General features: G+C 38.0%; 1 pseudogene; it reads right to left on the bottom strand.

The window, feature by feature from the left end:
• Positions 1–6,662: 6,662 nt before the first annotated feature.
• On the bottom strand, positions 6,663–7,614 carry LOC119514622 (annotated as a pseudogene).
• Between the last annotated feature and the right edge of the window lie 711 nt (positions 7,615–8,325).

An 8,325-nucleotide genomic window follows, 5' to 3' on the forward strand; every position in this document is an offset into this window, starting at 1 on the left:
TAAAAAAACTTAATTTGCATTGCAGTGGGTTTCCCAATGACCAATTTAAAGATTATTAGGTGTTATTTTTATTTGCAAAATGCATCTCCGTTTTCTTTTCTGAGAAATTACCTGTTGGTAATATTAGTCTCTTGTTTAAAATTTTTATTTGTAATTATTTTCATTTTTAAAACACTTTATCAAGAATACTTTTTTTTGTATTTATTTTTTATTTTTTTATCTTCATTTTATTGAGATATATTCACATACCACACAGTCATACAAAACAAATCGTACTTTCGATTGTTCACAGTACCATTACCACATTGATCTTTTAAGAATTAGTTAGCAGCCACCTATTTCTCCATATTCTGTCAAAAGTGAAACCATTTTTATGTCCTTTGTCTCCTTGGAGGGGTTTGTAAGCCTTTGGGATTCAGTTCATCTTATTATCTTGTTACCTCAGCTTTCTAATGAACTCAAAAAAAGTTATGATTTTGTAGATTATTCAGCTTTGTCTAGTTGTTAGTGTGAGGTGACATGTTCTTGTGGTTTTCTACACCCTAATTGGAATTGTCACCATTATTTTTTTAAACTCCTAGCTCATCTGTGGCATGGACTTATTTTCCAATGTTGGTCTTTTGGTTTCCCTAATTGTTTCTTCTACTTGATGGCCTCCAAACTGATAACTTTAACTATCACCAACATGCTGTTTGCATTCAAATCTCTAATTGCACTCAGATGTTGCTCCTGCAGTCCCAACTCTTATAACCATCTTCTCTTTGGACATTTCCACTTGGTATTCCACAGGCACCTTAATCTTAACATGACTTCTGCATCCTTTCCACCAAATTTCCTCTTCTTCCATATCTTGATCAATGAAGTCATCCTCCACTCCAGTACCCAATCAACTGTCTTTACGTATGTTTATGTGTGTGTGCATGCATGAGTATAACATATAAAACAATATTGAATTGTCCATATGATTTTGTCTAGTGCATCTTACATAATATTATACTTTTATTTATGTAAATATTCCCATCTCTCAACAAACACAATGCTTCATGGTATGAAGATATTAAACTTTAAAACCATTCCATAATCGTTGAAATTTTAGTTTGTATTTCCATTGTTTGATTTTATGAATAGCCAACTAATACTCACACCTGGGGCAGTATAACATAATGGTTAAAAGTGTGAGCTCTGCAATCAGATTGCATTGTTTGAATTCTGGTTTTCTTACTTGCTCACTGTTTACCGGGGACAGATTACTTAATATCTCAGTCTCAATTTACTTACTTGTAAAATGGGGATCATGCCTCATAAGGTTATTGTGAGACATAAAGTAATCTATTAAAAGCACTTAGAATAGTTCCTGGTACATTATGAGCCCACTAAGAAGTAGGTGTTATTTAAGTAGTGGTAATAATATTTATCATAGTAGCAATAATAATCAAAAGAGTAGTACTGGAAAAAGTAGTTTAGGGCTACTAATTTGTTTCCATTGATCTGTCTGTTAGTTCTATACCAGTAATATTCTGTGTTAATTTTTTGCAACTTTATATTACATTTCAATAAATATCCTCTTGTTAATCTTTCTCACAATAATTTTACCTAACCTTTCCTGTTCATTTGTATTAAATAAAAAACTATACAGTTTTCAAATAAAATGGTTTCTTTGAATTTAGACTGAAATTGAGTCAGACCTATTAATTATATTAGGAAAGAATTGATATTGTACAATATTCAGTCTTTCCATTCAATCTTTCTATCCATTTATTCAGTTCAAAAAGAAATTGTTTCAGTGAAGCCTTGTGATTTTCTTAGTACATAAGTCTTAGACTTTGTCTTGCATCTTAATACCTTACCCCAGACAGATCCTTCTCCCATTCATTTCTCTGTGTACCCTTATCACTTGCCATAGGCCCCAACTGCTCCTACCCACCCTTACTGTCCATTCACTCGCCAGATGGTCTTGCTTATGATTTCACAGAGATCAAGGAAACTAACAGTATTCTCTTATCTTCCTACCCTGTTCCCTAGTACAAACATATTTATATATGCTTTAGAGAGATGTGCTTTAAACAATAATCCCTGTATCTCTTTGTAACTTCAACCTCTCTTTTCATCTCAGTCTTTTCATGTCTCCCTTCATAAAAATTCCTTCCTTGACTCTGAATATCCCTCCAATATCTCTTCCAATATTTTCATAAAAAAGTGAAATGACCTTGCTGCCCCACCCCATCACCTCTTAAATGATTCTTAGTCCATTGCAGCCCTGCTTCCACCCTCATTGTCCAGTGGAACTCCTCTACTGAGAATCAATGAGGGATGAGTCCAAAGGGGCAGCAGTGGCACTGGTAAAATTCTGGAATCACTGGATAATTTTAATTTTCCAAGGCCGTCTCATTTCAGGTCAGTGGATATGCTGTTGGTATGATCCAGATTGCTTGATTAAGCAGATAATTAAACCAGCATTTAACTTTCTGTCTCAAAAAGTTGCTCAGTGCTGGCCTGGAGGTAAGGCTACTGCCACTGGCATGGAGCTGCTAGACCAGAGCCATGTGGGATGCCAGGTTTGGAGAGCATGTAGATGTATCATTTAGATAGGCTATGGCGCCCTGGAGCAAATGGCCAGCCATTCATAAAGTCATTGCATAGGAGTTGTTCAGTCTTGGGACAGTCAGAACTTATTTCTCAACTTCTTATGACTTCATGAAAATCAAAGAGTTTTCTCAAGGAAGGTAGAAGGACTTATAAACTTTTGTCTCAAGTTAAGGGAGCTGGAAAGCTTCTGGCTTATGGTCATAGAGGAGTGGTTCCTATTGGAAAAACTCTCCCATACATAGCAACTATATATCAATTCTCGGCAAAATACAGAACAATGACAACTATGAAAAAAAGAAACTTTCTTTGGGAGAACATAAGAGAATCTAGAAATTTTACAATGTATCATTCATAATGTCTGGGTATAATCCCAAATAACTTGACATATAAAGAAAGAGGAAGATGAAACTCATTCTCAAAAGGAAAAGTAATCAAAGGAGACCCAATCAAAGATGACCAAGAAAAGAGGACTAGCAATCAGGCTCCAGAAGGAATCATATCAAATTGTTAGGGTCACAGGTCGTAAGTGGTGTACACTGTAAGCAACTTTTCTGCTTCTTATTTGGGCACATCCTGTAGGCAATTTACTTATCACGATTTTGAAGCAGGATGAAAAGATGCAAAGGAGGTAGGAGAAATGAAAGTTTCAGGGATGTATTATTAGAAATGATGGCTGCACCAATAAGTGAAGTGTAGGGTTTGTCTGCACTAAGAAATGATATTCTAATGACTTTCCAGTTGGGGGAGATCAGGGACCACTGGGTAGAACTCTGGCTGCCTGATGAAGTTTCCCACACTCTAATTAGTGAGAAAGCCTCATGAGTCTTACCCACCAGCAGAGGGTGGCTAAATGGGGCTGCCTTGTGCCATGTTCATAACAAGGTATCCTAAACCTAATCCTGCTCCACACATTCTTCCTTCCTGAGGTTCCAAAGCACTTGGTTATTCCAGTCACTTTCTGGTCAACAGCTTGAGATTTCTGACCCATGTATACCAGTGTCTCACTGCAGTTCTTACACCCTGGTGTAAGGACTGAAGAACATGCCCCACAAAACAGCCAATAACTCTTTGTGGTCCTCTTGAAAAAGGGTCCTGGATGGCAGGGTGAGGCGAGTAGCTGAGGTTGGGCATCTCAAGGCCTGACCTAGAGCAGGGAAAGGACCTTGGGGTGGAAAGGCTCAGAGGAAAACTGCAGTTGGAGTTTTAGAGCTAGAGACCAAGGCTAAGAACAAATTTTAGGGACCAGAGGCAAGAGAGAGGAAGTTCAGAGCCAGAAAGTTTAGAGCTATGTGGAAATATGATTGGAGTGAGAACAGAGAGGGAATGAAAAAAGGTAAGTAATGGAATTCCAATTATTTGTGGAATCATTTTTATCATTTCAAAGATGCATGCTTCTTGGGAAGATCAATGATGCTGAAAGGTTCAAGGAAAGAATTATGTCATACCATTTTAATTCTTAGGTGACCAACTGATGGTGTACAGATTAACAGGTATGAGAAGAAAAGTTAGGTTGAGAAGATGAGTTTAACCATAATATATTTGGTTTGCAGTGCATATGGAAATGTTAAACTGATGAATATATACATCTGAAGTTTAGGAATGAGGAGTCATTGGGGCAGATAAAATCATTAAAGTGAAAGAGATAATTCCTAATGCCTCATTACATTAGCAATATTTCCCCAGGTACTGAAATGATAATGACTGCAATGGGCACTCATGATTCAGTCTTAAGTTTAGAGGGGATAGTTCTGGAGTTTTGTGTGGTTTTAGGTTTGAAATAGATGCTTCTTATTTAATTTAAAAAGAACATGATAATAGTTTTATAGTGCAAATTATTGCAAACAGTTGTAAAGCAGGTACATCACTTCATTCAAAATTACTTAAAATATTCCACTAGACCCTCCAAACATGGTCCAGATTTTGAGAGTATTAAGTTATAAGCTTTGTTCTGACACCTTCTAACTGTGTGAACTTGGGTAAACAACTGCATTACAGATTTTAATCTCCAAAGTGAGGAATAACAATGATGCTTACACTGTATGTCAGACAGGGTCTTGAAACTCAAATAACATGTTATATATGAAAGTGTTATTGTGAATTGTGAAGTACTACTTGCATGTAAGTAATTATTATTGTTTTATTTAGTGGCATTTGTATATGTTTAACCCCACACCATTTCTATATTTCTACAGTCGTCCGTCAAGTGAGAAATTAATACCTCTGACACTAACTCTGAGATAAATCTCAAATGAAAATACAACATAGTAGCAATTAAAAATTAATAACTAACATTGGAGCAGCATTTCCCACATCAGACTGAATTCCATGAGGGCAAAGATTGAGTTTTTCTCCCTTTTTGTTATCCTGTTGTCCAGAATAGTGTTGGACATTTAGTAGGACTTCAATACACAGATATCGAGTGAATAAATGAAAGAAAATAATTTTACATGCATTCATTAATTTAAAATTCATATGCATATTACAAAGTAATCAGGCCTGGTTTTTGATACTTGAAAACTCTGTAGAAGTGTCATCGTTAAACCTCTAGGCTCTTATAACAATATGTACATAACTCTATCATTGTAATCAATATATTTTATTATAATTTTCTGTATAGTAAGATTTTCTTGAAAGCAAGGATTGGGTATCTTCAGCACTAGTACTGACACATAACAGGCATTCAATATGTCTGTTGAATGAATGAATCAATTGTTAACAAAAGCAATTATTAGCAAAGGAAATGACTAGAAGGTAACAATTACCTAGTGTCTCATACTTAACTATTATAATCTACCATATTACCTTCAGTAAATTCTTCAATGTGTATTTTATCTTAAAAAATATCAAATAAACATCAATAATGCCAACATATGGAAAATCAATCATTTTTGTTACTGCTGTTTCATTCCCTCTCAGTCCTTTGTATCTCATTCCATCAGTTATCTTCTTTCCTCGTGGGCATCTTAACCATCTCTCTTTTGTTAATGTTTGCCAACTAGCATATAAACCTGTATCTTCAAACAAAAATAAAATGAAACCCAAAACTCCCTTAATCTTCTGTTTTTCCATTGTCTACCTTGGTACTGCCCTTCTTCCAGTCACAGCTGATCTTCGCCGAAGAGTTGTCTTCATCTGTGGTCTTCGTTTCGTGACTTTCTGTTCACTCTACGACTCCACTGCAACTATCTCCTACTCCCACCAGTGCTCTCAAAGGGCCCTGGAAGAGCTCACACTCTGCCTAGAATGACCTCCTCCCTTGTCAAATTGGCAAATGCACACTCACCTTTTAATACATGGTGCAAGCTCCATCTTTTCCATGAAGCCTTTTTTTCTGTTTCTTCATTCCCCTTAACTTCATTACATGTATTTTTGTCATTGGTCTGATAAGAAAATAATTTACCTCATCCCACATTTTTCTAAACAGTGCCTATTCCTTCAGTATTGAGTTTAAAAATTTGTTTCTTTTTAGTTTGATCATTTGCTGGAATTAGCTTCCAGTAATTCCCCCAACCTGTACCAGCTGCTCTGGGACAAACTGTAAATTTGTTAAAAGAACAAAAACTTCTTAATTCATATTTTCATATTATTTAAGTACTATTTTTTCTCACTATACTGATCTTCCTTCCCTTTCTTTCTTTTTCATGGCCCATGCTCTTATTCCATGTTCCAATCATCATTCTTCCTCGAAATGACTTATTACTCTTGCAAGGCAGTGGTTCAAGACATAGCTTGCCTAGGTTCAAATGCAAGCTCTGACATTTATTAGCTGTGTGATTTGGGGCAAGTTACTTAAACTCACTAAGGTTCAATTTCCTCATCTAACTGGTAACAATATTAATATTTACTTCACAGGGTTGTTACAAGGGTTAAATGAACCTACATGTCAATTACTTATAACAGTGTCTGGTACATGGCAATCATGATATATGTGATAGCTGTTATTCTATTGTACTCTCCTTCTTAAGCCAGTCTTGATCCCATGTCATCACACTCACACTCCACTTGCATTAATCACAGTAACTTCTGGAAGCAGAAAGTGGGGCCATGCCTATCCTTCAAGGCCAAAGGAAGCAGTCTCACTTTGGGGCCTGTCTTTCTGTGAGCCCCTGTTGCAGAGCACCTTGCACATCAGGGTTCCTAAAGCTGTAGATGGGTGGGTTCAGCACGGGGCTGATGACAGTGTTGAGGATGCCAATCCCCTTGTCCTTGTCTGAAGCCTCCACTGAACCTAGTCTCATGTAGCAGAAGACCCCTGTCCCACAGAAGATGCCCACCACAGTGAGGTGGGTGCTGCATGTTGAGAAGGCTTTCTTCCTGCCTTCAGCAGAGTGAATTCATAGCACAGCAGCCACCACTTGGGCATATGACAATGTGATGAGGACCAAGGGGGCCACACCCATGAAAGCTGCTTCTACGAAAAGCAACTGCTCATTTAGTTGGATACTAGAGCAGGAGAGCTGGAAGAGCTGTGGGAGGTCACAGTAGAAGTGATTGATCAAATTGGAACCACAGAATTTAAGAGTAGACAAGGCAACAGATTGGGTTAGTGCATTGGTGAAGGAAAAGACACATGACATTCCCACCAGGGCTTGCTGGATTCTCCAGCTCATGTGGGTACTGTACTGTAGGTGAGGGGCTTGCAGATGGCCAGGTAGTGGCCATAGGCCATGACGGTCAGCAGGAAGCAGTCCACCCCAGCCAGGAGGTGGAAAAAAAAAGCTGTGAGAGGCAGGCCCTATAAGGAATGTTTCTATCATTGGATATGAGATGCCTGAGCATGGCAGGGACAGTGACAGTGATGCATCCAACATCCAACAGTGACAGATTCCCCAGGAAGAAGTACATGGGGGTGTGGAGTTTGGGCTCAATGAGGATGGCAGCCAGGATACTGAAGTTTCCACCAATAGTAGCCACATAAGCAAGAAGGAAGAAGACAAAGAGGATGGGCTGAAGAAGTGGAGTTTCCGTTAAGCCCAGCAGAACAAACTCAGTTACAACGGAACCATTTCTTGAGGCTCCTAGATTCATGAGTCTCTCCTACCAGCATAGAATGGAACAAAGCTAGAAGTTTCCAATGATGATAAAAGGAGAATGAGATCCTTACAGCAACCACCAAGTGTGGCAATCTTCAGGAAATCTTCAGGAAAGAGCCAGGATGTAGGAACACATAGAATTTAAGAGGAAGAAAGTTAGAGATTGAGACATAATAGGAAGGGACTTGAGAAATTTGACTCTTAATGGATTAGGAGAAAGTGGCATTGGACAGATTCAGAGATAGGCAAAATGGCATAAAAAGGAGAACAAATGTAACCTTTGGAAGTTAATAGGAAAGATTATTTTCCTAAAGCTAAAGTTACTGGAAGGAAACTCCAAATCTACAGATGGTGGCTTGGCCATAGTTGACTAGAGAAGAGCACAGAGGTTGAAATGGGGGCTTCAGGGGAGGAAGGCAAAAGGCAAACTACCTCCCTACCTGTGTCACTTCAACCTCTACAAACACATGTCATCATATGTGATGGCAGAACTGAGATGTCTGCTTTTGCCCAGAATATTAAAAGATTAACTTGGATGCCATGAGACCTGGTCTGGAGTGTTTGGAAAGCAGTGAGTACAACCGCTATATGAGGGGACATCACTGAGGACATCTTCAGCTCCACAGCTCATTGCTACCAGATTTTTAAATAGTAAAATTATATTTCATTTTTTTATATAGAGTTTGGGACATTTGGGTCACAAAGT

Source organism: Choloepus didactylus, chromosome 18 (assembly GCF_015220235.1).
Source record: "Choloepus didactylus isolate mChoDid1 chromosome 18, mChoDid1.pri, whole genome shotgun sequence".
NCBI lineage: Eukaryota > Metazoa > Chordata > Mammalia > Pilosa > Megalonychidae > Choloepus > Choloepus didactylus.